Here is a 15,766-nt window from a genome sequence, read left to right on the forward strand (position 1 = left end):
CTAATCTACCAGTTGCTTGATGCACCTACATGCCCATGAACTGCCCCCAGATGGTTCTGAATCACGTTATAATAAAATAAGTAAATTCTCTTTCTTGATTCTTTGTGAGCAATATTTAAATACAGACATACTCTTCACATGCTTGGCTAAATAGACAACATGTGCCTTTTAAATCTTTCTTATAAATTCTGTGTTACTCTCGTTCAGATACTGTGCAACCAAATACTAAATCCAAAGAAATCTATCCTGGGTCTCAATAAAGTAGTATTTCCTTCTTCTATTTATGACAGATACTTTCATATTATTCTCCTCTGAGAACACAGTAAAATCCCCAAACAATGGGGCAGAGGAAAAATACTGGATTGATTATTATCATCAATGATAATATTTCAATTGTGGAAAGATTCAGAGATGCCTCCTGGTGAAACTCTGAACCTAAGAAGTTAAAATCTTCTACTTCAATGACTTTTTGCTCCCATTTCTAAGTCAACCTACCAATTTCATATATACAATTGAGATCATTCATTCATTCAAAAATGTATTTAAAAACTATAGTCTCTGAAGTTCTCTTTGCCCACCTTTTAAATTGCTAGGATGCATAGAGGGCTATGAATTTTTGCAAAAGATAGAAATACAGCCACCAGAAAACTGAAAATTAATTTCAAAAACATTTAGTGCAAAGAGTCAAAAGTAATAACACTGGAACAATGGATAACAATACATTTTTGTTTGTCAATTTCATGAGTTCATCACAGTTTAAAGATTCTAAGAAAAATTCAAAACATTTTTGGAAAAACATTTAGCCTCACACACTAAATTCAGGCAACTCAGTTTTTGGCTTCAGCAATCTCTTTCGTGTGCTCTGTCATTTAACAACAGCAATGGCAATTGATTGAGAAACTTTCCAGTTGTAGAAAAACTGTCAAAACAGCTACAAATCTTACAATAATGGTTGACCTAAAATGAAAACCAAGTTAACCTGAGGCTGGATGGTCACCACATGGGAATATTGGGGAAAATATTAAGAACTAGATGAGAGCTTTATCTAAATGTTTTATACAGTACTCTTCTACCCCTTTTTTGTAGAAAATTCCATATCTACAAAAAAAATAAAAAAGAAATGATGGACGTTTCAGTCGGCCACTGTATAATATGCTCAGATGTATGTATAATATGTATAATATGTATATAGATGCTCAGAAAAGTAACCTGATTGTCTATATATCTTTTAAAAATTTTTTTAGTTACAGTTGACATTGTATATTTTTATATTAGTTTCAGGTATACAAAATAGTGGTTAGACATTTATATAATTTATGAAGTGATTCCTCCATTAAGTTTAGTACCCATCTGGGACCATAGATAATTATTACAATATTAGTGACGATATTTCCTATGCTGTATTTGACATCCCCACAACTGTTTTTCAATACCAGTTTGTACCTAATTGTCTGTAAATCCTGATGTCAATTTATAAGCTTTGCAGAGTCATGGGATGTCCAACCCTCTTATTTAACAGATGAGGAAACTGTGCTTACTCCTGTTTTGTGCCACCACATAGATGGTCTCAGAATGCTGGTGTGCTTTGCCTGTGCAATTGCAGTGGCTGTCGGAGACCAAGTCTCCTGATTCTAACATGAGAAGTGCGAGTCTTCTACTACTCTACCTTGTAAGTCAAGTTACAGCCCCTCAAGTTATTTAACTTCCAAGGTATCTCCCACTCAAAATACCCAAATCAATAAAGTTATTGGTGAAAATGAAAAATGTGTCTTTTATTTTCAGAAAATATATACAGTGGAACCTCAGTTCTTGAAATTAATTTGTTCCAAAAAACTGTTAAAGAAGCAGTTGGTTCAAAAACTGAATCTCCTTTGTTTGTTGCCTGGGAGACACAAGACTGGTTATACAGATATCAACATAAAAGGGTTGTCGGTAGAGAATTACGTCCTAAAACTTTGTTAGACATGTGTGACATTTTCTCTTTGAATCACTTGGTTGAGAACCAAATTGTTGGAGAAGCAAGACATTCAAGAACCGAGGTTTGACTGTACCCTTAAAATGTGTTTGCCCCTTCTGCTGCTGAAGAAGTTAGTGTTTTTAAATTGTAGAGTTAGGAATTTTGAATAAGGCAGATACACACCGCTCTAAACACCTAACCTTAAAGAAATACCTTGCTGAATGGTTGTTTTACTGCAAAGCAATTTGGAGGGCAGAGCTAGTGAGAGTATGAAGTATCAAGCACATATAAGTTCAGAGATAAAAAATGGGTTCTTGTGAAAATTTCCCCTGTTTTGAATACTTCTGAAAGAACAATTTAGAAAGTTTGCCACTAGGTAAAAGATGCCTTTTAAATACACTTTTAAAAATACCTTGCACTGAGAATTAAATCACTAGGCAGTTTCAAACCATAGGACAAATGAAACTACAAATTACATTTATAGCACACATATTGTCTGGAGGAATCTGAGAGCATTTTACAGCCTGATTAGAAATCACATATCCAGGAACCAGAGTGCCCACAACTGAAATACCGCTGCCCCAGGGGCCGGGCTGAGCAGCTCTTTAGCTAAATATGGCCATGTCACACTCAGAAGGGACACCAAGGCCCCTGCCTACCTGAACCAGACATCAGCTCCTCATTGAACACCATGAAGCTGTGTGTTACAAAGCATGGTCTTGAAATGAGAACATCTAAGAAACTGCACTAGAACCAGCTATCCAGGAAATGATGGTGTTTCCCTCTCATAGTGCGGTAAATAGAGCATGAACTTAGGAGGCAGGCTGCCCTTGGGCGCAAAATGCAGCTTGACCATTGTGTAGCTGTGTGGTCTTGGACAGGTTCTCGAACTGCTGAAAGTCCAGGTTCTTTATATGCATTTCTTCTTGTAGTAAATGAGTAGATACAAGACCTTAGCCCTGTGCTCAGGGCATAGCAGATGTGCAATAAATTTTTGCTTTCTTCTTTTGCTTACTGATTAGAGATATTAACATTCTTTAAAACACCATTATATGCCTAAATTTGTTTTTCATTCGTGTCCATGTCATCTGCACCACCATTTTAGAACACACACACACACACACACACACTACAATGTATGATATATGTCTGTCAATATAATATGATATTACTTTATATGGATCCATATATATATACATATTGTTTGTGTATATGTGCACGGAGTGGGCTTTATTTGTTCTCTGACTGTGTTCCCCACCTTTGTTAGGGAAAAACTTGGAAAGAGGGTTGACTTTCTGTGGGAGCGAAGGGAGCTCTGTGACGCTGCAGGAGGCGAGGCTGAGGCAGAGTGCAGACGCTCATAGGTGGGTAGGCATGGTAGTGGGGGTCTTGGGGGGTTTTACTGATTGCTTCAATTTTTAATTTTTTTTTCAGTGAAGTAAAAGCAAAATTATCAGCTGACAGTGAAGGTAGGGCAGGAAGTTTGGATGTTTGAGAAGAGCGAGGTGTGTAAAATAATCATCCGGACAACAGCAAGAATTAATGGCCAGGACTGATGAGGCAGGATTTCTGCCCCGCAAGCATTAAGGGCCCTCCTGGGGTCCATAGTCATAATATATTAAAGTGAAACTGGTCAGCATGTTTGTATTTTTCTTTTGCCATATTCCGCTGTGTGGCTGCAAGCACAGAAAAGGCAGAGAATTTGATTTAACAAGGATTAAATGTAATCCAGGCTTTACTATGGTGAAGAAAATATAGCAAGAGAGGGGTAGTGGAATGGCGAGTGTGTGCTTTCTGTTAGGGGCACACACACGCTCCATTCCGGACTGCAGTGGTCGGCCTAAAATTTAAGCCATGACAGGAGGAGAAAGAGGACACCAAAGGTGTGAGGCCAGAGATGGTGGGATCAGTAGATTGGAGGTACTGGTAAGGTTGAAGATCAGGAGTCTAGACACCAGACGGATATAATGACCAGAGGTCTTATTGCATCGAATTGAGACTGTGGAGGGTGGTAATCATTAGCAATGACAAGGTTTGAGGTGTGACCTGAGGTGTGACCAGAGGCGTGAGTGGCTGAAGTAAGATAAAAGGCAAAAACTAGGGGGCAGTGGAAATGGGAGGGAGGAGAGGAGGGCTGGAGGGGGTGGCCTGGGGTGGGAGTAAAAGACAGAAAACTGTACTCGAACAACAATTAAAAAAACTAATTCTAAAAAATAAAAATAAATTCAAATATTGAATAAATTCAATATTTTTATTTAAAAAAAAGACATGGTAATTGGAGTGGAGAACATCAAAGTGCTAAAAGGCCACTGTGTTGGAAATACCATCAACTTCTATATTAAAATCACTAAGATTTACAATAGTGATAGTGTGAGGGAGACTTTTATTCTTCCGGGACTTAACGTGGAGAAAAGAAAGGGGGAGACCCGGGAGCTGGGAGATGGCTCCCAGGGTAAGTGGGAAGTCAGTGATTTAATAATTCCATGAAACTCAGAACTGGAGGGATTGGAGGGTCTCTCTTGACCTCTATTGATGGAAATAAAGATATTTGGAGGGAAATTAAGAATAAAACATTATCTTACCTCCCAGAGATGATGTTATTTCAGAATGCATTTTTTGTAGATTGTTAAAGGTGCTTACTTGTATTGGATGGAGAGAGTGGTGGAGTCAGTAACAAAAGAGATGTGCGTCTGCTGCCCTCTCTGCCTCGCTGGGGACTCAGGGCACCACCTGTGGTCTGGGGAAACAGCCAGGGAGCCATGTGATGAAAGAAGAGCGGGGAGAAGGTGCAGGCTACTCTCTCTCTCAAGGAGTCATGCCTGGAACCTCCAGAGGGGTTCAGTCACTTTCTTGCCTCAGACTCCAGATTTATAACCCGAAGCCAATTTAATTAGAGTGCATATATTGTGGGAATTTGGGAGTAACGTTTCTAGGTGTTGGTATTCAAGATATCTAACCTAGTCTGTGATTGTTTATATTATTCTGTCTAATCAGAATTATGAATTTTATCTGTTGGGGAGAATTTTGTTCCCCTTGCCTCAAGTTGCCACTAGAGGCAGAGACTTTTTAGGCCAGTATCTCCCGTGGCGGAGAGCCGACGGGCTGAGGGGCGAACTCGTTTCTCCAGCCATCTCTGCCAGGAATAGAACTGATATTTTGATCTCCATCTCATGAGCTTCATTCCTCCAACAGTTTTGAAAGTGGGAAGGGAAAGTAGGGATTTGTGTGTTCATCTGCCCATCATAAACACACATCCATCGTTTACGTTTTCTTGTTTTACTGTCCCTTTTCAAAGGTGTTCCTCTCAACAAGGTGATATGTTTTCCCACATTGCATTCTAACACATTTATGGTTCTAGCTTTCATATTTAAGTCTTTACCCAAGCTCAAATTTATTGTTGTATAAAATAGCAATTTAAGTTAACATTTTAAACATTATTGGTTGCCCCAGAGCAATTTATTGAATAGCCTATATGTCCCCCACTGCATTGAAATAACACATATAACCCAGATACCAGAAAAGGCCACCTTGCTTTCTGGGCATCAGATGACACAGTCTTGAACTGGAAACCTAGAATTCCTCCTACTCTCTAGATATTGTGGAAGTTTATATTCTCCTAATCATATGTGGCTTAAATCACAAGATCTCAGCTCTTGTTTGTCTGAAAGAAGATTGTGTTTAGTTTTTTGTTTCATTTCTTTTTTTAGGTATGTAGATTCTAGATTGAGAGATGTTTTCCTTTATCACTTAAAAAATGTTATTTCTCTGTATGTAATATTTCTTTTTCGAGGGAGAGGGCAGCTGCTTATAAGATCTGTCTCTTAACATTTGTTTTTCAGAATTGAAAATTGTGTAGCGCGTTGTTTTCTGAGCATTTATCTTCCTCAGGACGTGTTGAGCCCCTGTCAGAGTCTGTAGTTTTTATTTAACTTCAGATTTTCCAACAACATACTTTCACATATTTTTCCATGCCCCTCTCCTCTTCCCTGATGAGTCTCCAATTACTTACACATCAAAGCAGGTGGAATTAGGCCACAGTCACTGGTGCCCCTTTTTCAGCCTGTCCCTCTGCCCTTCCTTTAGACGCGTGTTACTGAAATCTATGTAAATACTGTGTTTAATTCGTAGTTCGAGTCAAGTGAAATTTTCAGACACTCTATTTCTCATCTTTAGAAGTTCCATTTGTGTCTTTTCTTTTAAACTATCTTACATTTGTCTAGTCCTATTCCTATTTTCTTTTAAATACACAAATAACATGATCTACAAAGTTATGATAGCTGTTGTAATATACTTGTATGCTGCCATCATCTCTGACGTGTGAGCATCTGTTTCCACTGACTGTGTGTTCCCCTGGCTGGGAGGTGCATGTCCCTGCTCCTCGGCTTGTTTGGTAATTTGGACAGGATGTTGGACATTATGATGATTCCTCCGTTGAAGTTCTGGATTTTGTTGCCTAACCTTAAAGACTGCTGGCTTTCTTATAACATCACTTACCGATCATTTGGATCCCTTGAGCTCTGTTGTTCCGTTTTCTTAAGGCAGGCTTAACTAGTCCACATCCCGGGGGAAAATGCAGCCCTACTGTGAAGGCATGATGCAGCGGGATCTCCCCTGAGTGGCCCAACAGCCACTGAGGACTTTCCACTCTGGTTGGAACTAAAACAAGCTCCTATGCACTGTGAGCTCTGGGACCTGCTTTCCTTACAATTCCCTGGTCTTTCTTCATTCCGGTCTGTGGAGCTTTATTCTGTGCATGTGCGGCACAGTCCCTAGCGAAGACTCAAGGAGAAGCCAATGCAGATATATGGGGCACCTTTACTGCATAACCTCTCCCTTGCTGGAGCCCTCCCCACCAAGTTCATCTGCATCGGTCTCCCTTAACACTGACTTTCACCTTCTCAGCTCCACAGGACTGCCCCACACTCTGTAGTTTCCCACTACTCTGCCCACGATCAAAAACTGCCTGTTGCCCAATGCCTGAAAACAGTTGTTTTCAAACATTTTTCAAACATGAAGGCTTAGTTTTGTGGTTAACAGTGTCAGGATGTAAATCTTATGGCTTCACTGATGGAAGCAGAAGTAAAAATTTTCTACCAGTTTACTTATCCATTAGCGAGTGATCTATCTTTCTGCAGTATTTGCTTTAAACTCTCTTCCACTGGCCTTAAGAATTTCACTCTACTATACTAGATTAGTCTTCCAGTTATTCAAATTCTATTTCTAAAAGTTGTAATTGGTCCTTATTCAATTTTTATTCTTTTTCCACTTTTATGTTGTTCATATCAAATATTATCCATATTTATTTTGTGTTGTTCTTTAAATTATATTCTATCATTTCAAAGATATTATTATTTCAAGATCTAATAAGCAGGATTTTTAAAACTCAGCTCTTCTTCACATTTTCTAGGGATACTTGTTCTTTATTTAGCGTCTAGGTCAGGACAGGCAAACTCCTTTTTGATTCCCTGTGTTTATGTGTACACTTTTTTCACAGTCTGCCTTTTGCTGAGTTTTCAGCTCTTCGAGACCCCGGTTTCCTGTAAGAGTCTCTGTTGTAGCTCCCACTTTGCAGCAGCCCCCAGTCCCATCAGCCCCCTTTGCAGGAGCTCCATCAAACAAGCCCGGACATCCATAACAGTAACAGCCCCTCAGGCAGTGACAACGCAAGTTCGCGTGTTTATTGCCTCCTTTTTCAATACACTATTTGTTTCTTGCACTTTGAGATCTTCTTTCTTTTTTCACAGGCACTTTTATAAAATCAAAATTATTTTTTATTGGGTTCAGCATTTCTGCTTACTTTTGGGAGGAAATGATTCAGCTCCATAGACAATCATATTGCCTGATCAGAAATTCTGTACTATTTTCTAACTCATGAAAAATGAAAATTACTGATCATTTGGATCACATATAAATATGAGAGTCTCAATGGCCAAGAAAGATCTCTTCTCTATCTTGAGAATTATCTATTTAATTATCTATTTCATTTTGGGAGGAATATATTCACTGCACTTTGATGGAACTATTTGGCTGAAGCTGAGCCTGCAGGGGTGTGCCTTGTCGGATCTGAATGCCACTGTGTGAATTCAGAGGTGATACAATGTAATCCCCAGTTTATAACAGCACTTTTTAAACCTGGCTCTGTGTCAGAAATGCTTATAGAGCTTGGTGAAAATAATTTGAGATTATGATTCAGTAAGAGATGCAACCATGTATAAATGGAATTAAGTTTTAATCCTGCTTCAAACATTCCTGAAAACCTTGTAGCCTCAGAAATCTTGTGCTTCACCATGTCTAAAATGTCATTAACCAGCATCCAACAAGACTTCAAATTTGATAATGGGGGGGCGGGGAATACAGGTAGCTCTCATTTGAACCATAATGTAGTAGTTAGAGCATATGCGAAGCTGCGTTTTCTGGCCTGCCACCCTAGGTGCAGGTTGGCAACATTTAGTCTTTGTGAGGCTCAGAAATTTAAAAGTTTCATCCTGTTGATAATTGGAACTAAATATCCTTCTTGTTTGCTTTATTTGCTTCAGCTTATTTTTAATAAAGATAGGCTTAAGCTAATTGACTGGATACTGAGAAAAACAGTAGACAATAGGAAGGTGATTCAGGTATTTATATTTTCAGAAAAGACTTTTGAAATGAATGTCATTAATATATTCAAGAAACTTGAGGAGTGTATTTGCAGTTTCAGAAGATATGAGTTGGGGAAAAAAGCCCATTTAGTTTTTTCTGTAAAATAAAACACACATTTTCATTTTCACTAATAACTTTATTGATCTGGATATTTTGATTTGGGCTATCTTCCGCTATTGGCTTCTCATGGGTAGAGGCCAGGGGTGCTGCTAAACATCTTCCAATGCATAAGACTGCCCCACAGCAAAGAATTATTGGCCAACATGTCATTAGTACCAAGAAACTTTGCCAAAAATTTTTGACACATTCAGTCACAGCACCTTCTCCATACACTGTACAAATCTTTTTGCATTTCAGCTATGTCTTTACCTTTCTTGAAATAATAAAACGTAATATGCTGAAAATGTTGCATATCTTATTCTATCTTCAATATTAAAATGGCTGCTAAAAAATTCACCAGTTTTGACCATTTTTTAAAATGCATGTTGATATGATAGCTGTCATAATTCAATATAATAAAATTGTTTTGAATGACATTAAAGATAATTAAGCAGCATTAGAACCATCATACAGAAAAAAACTAAACGAACTTCTAGCCAACTGCTACCTGGAACTTATAAAAAGCAAGTCACAGAGAAATTCAGTTTTAAAACAGAAAAGTATAATTTTAACTACCCAGAAAATAAAGAAAGACTGTATCATTAAAAAGTTGATAATAGAAAAATTTGAATAACGTTAAAAAGCTTGAATTCAAGTCCAAGGAAGGCAAGAAAAACAGAAGCACAAACTAAGAAATTGAAAACAAATATAGACAGTAGATTTAAGCACAAGTATATGAGTAATTAATTGAAATTCATCTGCCTGGCTGGCGTAGCTCAGTGGATTGAGTGTGGACTGGGAACCAAAGTGTCCCAGGTTCTATTCCCAGTCAGGGTACATGCCTGGGTTGCAGGCCATAACCCCCAGCAACCGCACATTGATGTTTCTCTCTCTCTCTCTCTTTATCTCCCTCCCTTCCCTCTCTAAAAATAAATAAATAAAATCTTCAAAAAAAGAGAAATGTTTAAAAAAAGAAATTCATCTGGACCAGATACTTCAATTAAAAAAAATTATCATATTGGCTAAGGTAATTACATCTATTTATAGAAAAACACCACTTCAAATATGCACAGAAAATATTGAAAGTAAAAGTATTAAAAATGTACTGTGAACATATTAACCAAAACAAAGTAAATGTGGCTTTATTAAGAAAGTAGTTCTAAAGGAAAATGTTACCAGAGACAATGCGACATTTTATAATGATAGAAATCAATTTAATAACAACATGCAACAGCCCAAATTTACATGCATCTAATACCATAGTTTAAAAATATGTAAATAAGGTTAATAAAACAAAAAAGGAAATAGAAAAAATAATAATTAGCTGGAGACTTTAATAATAAAAGTGAGTAAACACATATATAGTATGAAAAAACAGAAGTAACGAACTTAGTTGGCACCAATTACATTTGCATAACACTGCATGATAAAACTGCAGAATAGACATTCTTTTCAAGTGAACAGGGAATATTTATGAAAATAGATCATATATTGGCATCAAAGCAAATATCAGTGACTGTCAAAGGACTGAGATAAATTTAGCATATGTTTTCAAACAACGCTGAAATCAAAATGGAAATAAATGAGACAAGGATACACAGAACATTTCACTTGTTTGTAAATTAAGTATGATATCTCTCAATAACCAATCCCACGTAAGAAAAGTGAATGCATATGTTCGGTGAGAGAACTTATGATTGTATGTAGCAGCTTTGTTCATAATACCTTCCAAACAGAAAATAATTCAAATGCCCTTCATTGGGTGAATGAACAAATTGTAGTATACTCACATAGAAGTTTAAAAGAAACAAGCTACCACAACATGGGACCATACAGATGGATTTTATAGCCATATTGTTGACTACAAGAGGCCAGACATGAAAGAATACAAATAGTTTCATTTCATGTATGTGAAATTTGAGGACAAGCTAATTTATCTAGTATGATAGACTTCAAAATAGGGGTTGTTTCTGGAAGAGAAGATAGGAATGATTGCAATGGCATATGATAGAACATTTGGGGTAATGGAAAAATTTCTCGAGTATCTTCTAGGAAGCTGTCACATGAATGTGCATGTATGTAAATTTACTGTAAGCATTTTATACCTTTCATTATGGACTGAATTGTGTCCCTTAAAAAATTCACATATTGACACCTCAACCTCTACTACTGCCAAATGTGACTGTGTGCGGACATAGGGACTTTACAGAGGTAGTTAGGGCTAAAGGGGGTCTTCTGTGCAGTGTGTAATCCAGTCTGTCAACCTTACTAGCAGAGAAGATTTAGGCACACAAAGAGATAGCAGGGTCATGTATATACAGAGAAGACCCTGTAAAGAGATGACAAAAGGGGAGGCCTTTGCAAGTCTAGGAGGCAGGACCTTAGAGGAAACCAACCCTGATGCCATTTTGGTCTTGCACTTCCAGCCTCTAGAACTGTTAAGAAAATAAATTCCTGTTGTTGAAGCCACCCAGTCTGTGGTGTTTTGTTATGGTAGCCCAGGCAAACTGATGCTATCCCCAAAATGGAAGTAGTAGCTAACATTTGAAGTGTTTACCGTATGCTCGTTTAATCCTTTCAACACTACTGTGAAGTAAATACAATTATTAACTTTATGTTATAGATAACACTTAAAAAGAATGAGTAACTTGTCAAAATCATAAAGGTAGTCAGATACAGTCCATGCAGCCTGACTCCTAAGTCCACATGTTTAATTCCTCAATAATGTATTTACTTTCTAGGTGATATTTCTAGATTATAATACAGATGATATTTTGTTTATTTGTGTGTGTGCTTACTTATTTTTTACATAGTTATCTAGCAGGCAGCAATGGTTCTGCAGAAATTTCCAGGAATGTTTTGGCCATGGGCACTGAGAAAGAGAAAATTCTAGAGCATGGGGCATTGTCAAAATGAGGAGGGTTTAAAAGGACCTCTAGCATTGAGTGTGTGAGGGAGGAGAGGTACCCTGAGAGTATCATCCTCTGAATGCAATGTCAATGATAGTGAAAAGGCTGTTCACACTTGTAAGTAGATATTTGATTCATTTCATTCTAACTAGTTATGAATGTTTGCCACCATATAGCAAGACCCTGAACCCCTTAAGTGAGGACTGTGTCTAATTTCCACTCCTTTACATAATGTGGAGCACTGAATGGGCACTCAGCACATGTTGTTGAACTAAATGGAGAGGACCCACAGGTCTTCTCGAATGACCTTGCCCTACTTAACACTCTCTCCTTGAAACTAGTCCTGTGCTAATCTCGAATATCTAATAGTGGAAACTAAACTTCAGGCTCACATCCTACTTCCTAAATTCTGTAGGTTTTACTTATTAATTCTAATCAGATATGCTAAATCTGCCAAATGTGCCAGTTGAAAATAAAATGGGATTCAGCTGTCAATTTTTGGTGCCGTATTTTCCCTGCCCTTGTAATATATTTATTCTTCTCTAGAACTTTATCTCTATTCCTTGTTTTCCCTTGCTCCCTTCCTCTCTCTGCAGTTGTCTCCCTGTCTTTCCCTTCCATTTCCTCTGATTTACTCTCTTTTTGGGGTGGGGGGGGGCCTGTCACTGGAACTGCATCTAGAGACTGATAATACTGCCTTGGTCCCGCACTATAATTGTCAGGACCTCAGACGCAGCAGGCTGCCACAGTTTCAACTCCGACTCAAGAGCAGATTTGCTGCATGCTGATGATTAATTTCGGGGCGAGATGGGGTTAGGAGTTCAAATTAGGATGTGACTGTCTGTTAAGAAATGCCCCCTCCCCTCACTTCAAAGACGCATTCACTAACCATACACTAGAGTTCTCATTTGCAGTAGTCAAAGCATTGTAGCTTTCAATATACTATTAATTGGTTTTGAATAATCTTTGCAGAACTTTTCAAGATAATACTTATTTAATTTTTCCTAAATTATTTTAAATAAACAAGAGGCTGTATTACCATTTTTCCTTACAGATAAGGAAACTAGTTTGTCAATAAGATCTTTTGTCTGCACTTTGTCGATACAGGTCTTTTGTCTGCAGGGGACTAGTGTGCACATTCATTCCATTAGGTGGAGTCCCTGAGGCGCAGGTTTTTGAGGGAAGCTATTGCTTTGGGGCCCTCAGCAGGAGAAGTTGCATTTACAAAAATGAAGCATGAGATTGCAGCTGGTATCATGTTGCACTCATAGTTTGAGTGAAATTTGATCTAAGTTGAATGATATTTGAATTATAGTGGTAGCCAGTGCACATATTTTAACCTAAGGGAAACTTAATTGTGTCTAAATATACATTAAGACTTTGCACCTAACTAGAATGTCGGATATGTCAAGGATATGTCTTTGCTTTCAATTTACGTAACTAAAAATAACTGAACTCTCCTTTCAAGTTGGCAGGAATGCTATGAGATGACTAAGGAGAGCAAACAGCTCTTGGTCAAACGTAAGGAAGCTCAGTCTGGATTGCATGTGGTGTGCACACCTCTTAAGATAACAAGGACAAAGCACTGAGGTGGAGAAGTTGAACAGGCTGAGCTCTCCAGGGCCAGCCCAGGGCTATCCATCTGTGAAAACAGCTCATCTGAGATGCCCTGAATAAGTTCACATTCGGCACATGGGCTTTAGAGGTTTCTTCAAGTGGGTGGTTTTGTAGTATGTGCCGTGGCTGTCTTCAGATAACGGGAGAGAATGCAAAGCCCTCAGCAGCTGCTTATCTCTAGGTTCCCAGAATTTAACACTTAGGGATTTATAGCAAACCTGCCACCGTAGTGGAAACAAAAAGTCACTCATCTTGCTCAGGACTCAACCAGTAAGTGCTTAAAGTTAATCTTCCTAATAATATACCAAAGACAGCAGAAGCTGTTGATGAAGCCTCCCAGCAATTTCTCCTGAAAATGTTGGCTTCTAAATTCCTGAATTGCTGAAGTTCGTTTGAAAGTATATTCTTGTCTGATAAGCTTTACGCTTATTACTTCTAGATTATTATTCATGGGGGAGGCAAGAAGCAGGTTTAGGTGTGTGTGACTCATCTGTCATTAAACCAGCTCTGCCAGTGCTCTAATGAAAAGGAAGTACAAGTTTTAACTTTAAGGAAATATAGGGTTTGATTGTCTTCACAGTACTGATCAAGAGGTTAAGTACTATTTTACACAGAATACTTGTTCTCATATAATTTATTTTTATGTTTAATCTATTTTGTTCAGCTTTATTCAGGTATAATTAAAAAATAAAATTTTTGTATGCTTAAAGCATATAATGTGATGATTTGATATACATAGACGTTGTGAAAAGGTTTCCACAATTAAGTTAACACATTATACCTCACTTACCTTTTTTGTGAGAAAACCTAAGTACCATTCTGTTAGCAAATTTCAATTATACAATATAGCATTATCAACGATAGTTACATTGTTATACCTTAATTCTCAGACCTTATTCATCTTATAACTGAAAATTTGGGCCCTTTTATACAACCCCTTCCTTCCTCAAGGAGAAGCTAGGAGTTGGGGGTCCTTCCAGATTGACAGGTGCTGTGGGATTTATGGCAAAGGTGCATCTTAGCCTTTACTACCCAGTTGGACGTGGGTATTTTCTCAGTCGCCTGCTGTGTAGATATCACTTAACTAGTTTCTGGATCTCCCTCAGAGAGAAACAGTCCCTGTGTAGCTGTATATTTAGTGCATCCACGGGAAGAGGGAAATTCAGGCACCTCTTATGTTGTCATCTTGGTGACATCCTCCTCCCCATATTGATTTAGATTTGAAACAACATATGGAAAAAGTTAGTCCAGGCTTGATACATTGTAGATGAGGAAATGGCCATAGAGAACTGACATGACTGGCTTACGTGGTGAAAAAACAAAAATGGCAGTCACAGATCTGATGTCACTGAGCATGCAACAGTTCTCCGATGTCTAGATACAACAAGAAAGTTAAGAGTAGAATGAGGCCATGGACTAATGACTTCTGAAGTTACGGGTGAATAATACTAGAGTTCAGAACACTTTCTGGGGGCTTTGCCCACTGAATATTCTACAGTGTCCCTTTAAGAACTCGGATGAGAGGGAATTCCATGAGGAAGCAGTATGTAAGAGAAGTTGTAAAAGTTTAATCTGTAAACAATCAACAAAAGTGAGTTCTGGTTGCAGATCATTGTAAAAAATGTAGAGCTTTTATGGATATATTTTTTAAATGCAGGGAAAATCACTGAAGCCTTTTAAATTTGCCAGTGGATTGTCACAGTGTGTTATGTCATATATTAACTCTTGAGGCATGAAGTAAAATCTGAGAATGCTCAAGTTTAACGTAACTAAAAAATAGAAAATGAAATACAGCATGAGCACTACTAAACACAAAATTAAGTAAAGCACAGCACTACTAAATCTATGCTGTGCTTTTGCATTTTATCTGTAATGTTGGATCAAACCCCTCATCATTTTCTGAGGTATGTGAAGCTTAAATCTCCTTCTTGATAAACAGATTTTATTTTTGTTTATCATTTTTCTTTATTTTTATTGAATTTATTGGGGTGACTTTGGTTAATAAATTTGTATAGGATTCAAGTATACAATTCTATAATATATTATTTGTACATTATATTGGTGTTCACCACATGAAGTCAAGTCTTTCGTCACCATTTATCCCTCCTTTACCCTCTTCTGCCTCCTGCATTCACCTTTCCCTCTGCTAATCACCAGACCGTCATCCGTATCAATGAATTTTTGTGGCTGTTGTTGTTTTGCTTAATCCCTTTACCTTTTTCACCCAGACCCCTCTCCTCCACCCCTTTGACAGCTATCAATCTGTTTTCCATATCTGTGCATATTTTCTATTTTGTTAGTTAATTTTGCTTATTAGATTGCACTTGTAAGTAAAATTGTATGGCTTTCTTTGACTGGCTTATTTCACTTAGCGTAATGTTCTCCAGGTCCATCCATTCTGTCATAAGAGGTGACATTTCTTTAATTTTTATGACTGAATAGTACTCCATTGTGTAAATGTACCATAGTTATTTTATCCTCTCATATGCTGATTGGCACTTGGGCTGCTTCCAAATCTTGGCTATTCTAAATAATGCTGCAGTGA

Source organism: Phyllostomus hastatus, unplaced genomic scaffold (assembly GCF_019186645.2).
Source record: "Phyllostomus hastatus isolate PE091 unplaced genomic scaffold, TTU_PhHast_1.1 phas_contig_86, whole genome shotgun sequence".
NCBI lineage: Eukaryota > Metazoa > Chordata > Mammalia > Chiroptera > Phyllostomidae > Phyllostomus > Phyllostomus hastatus.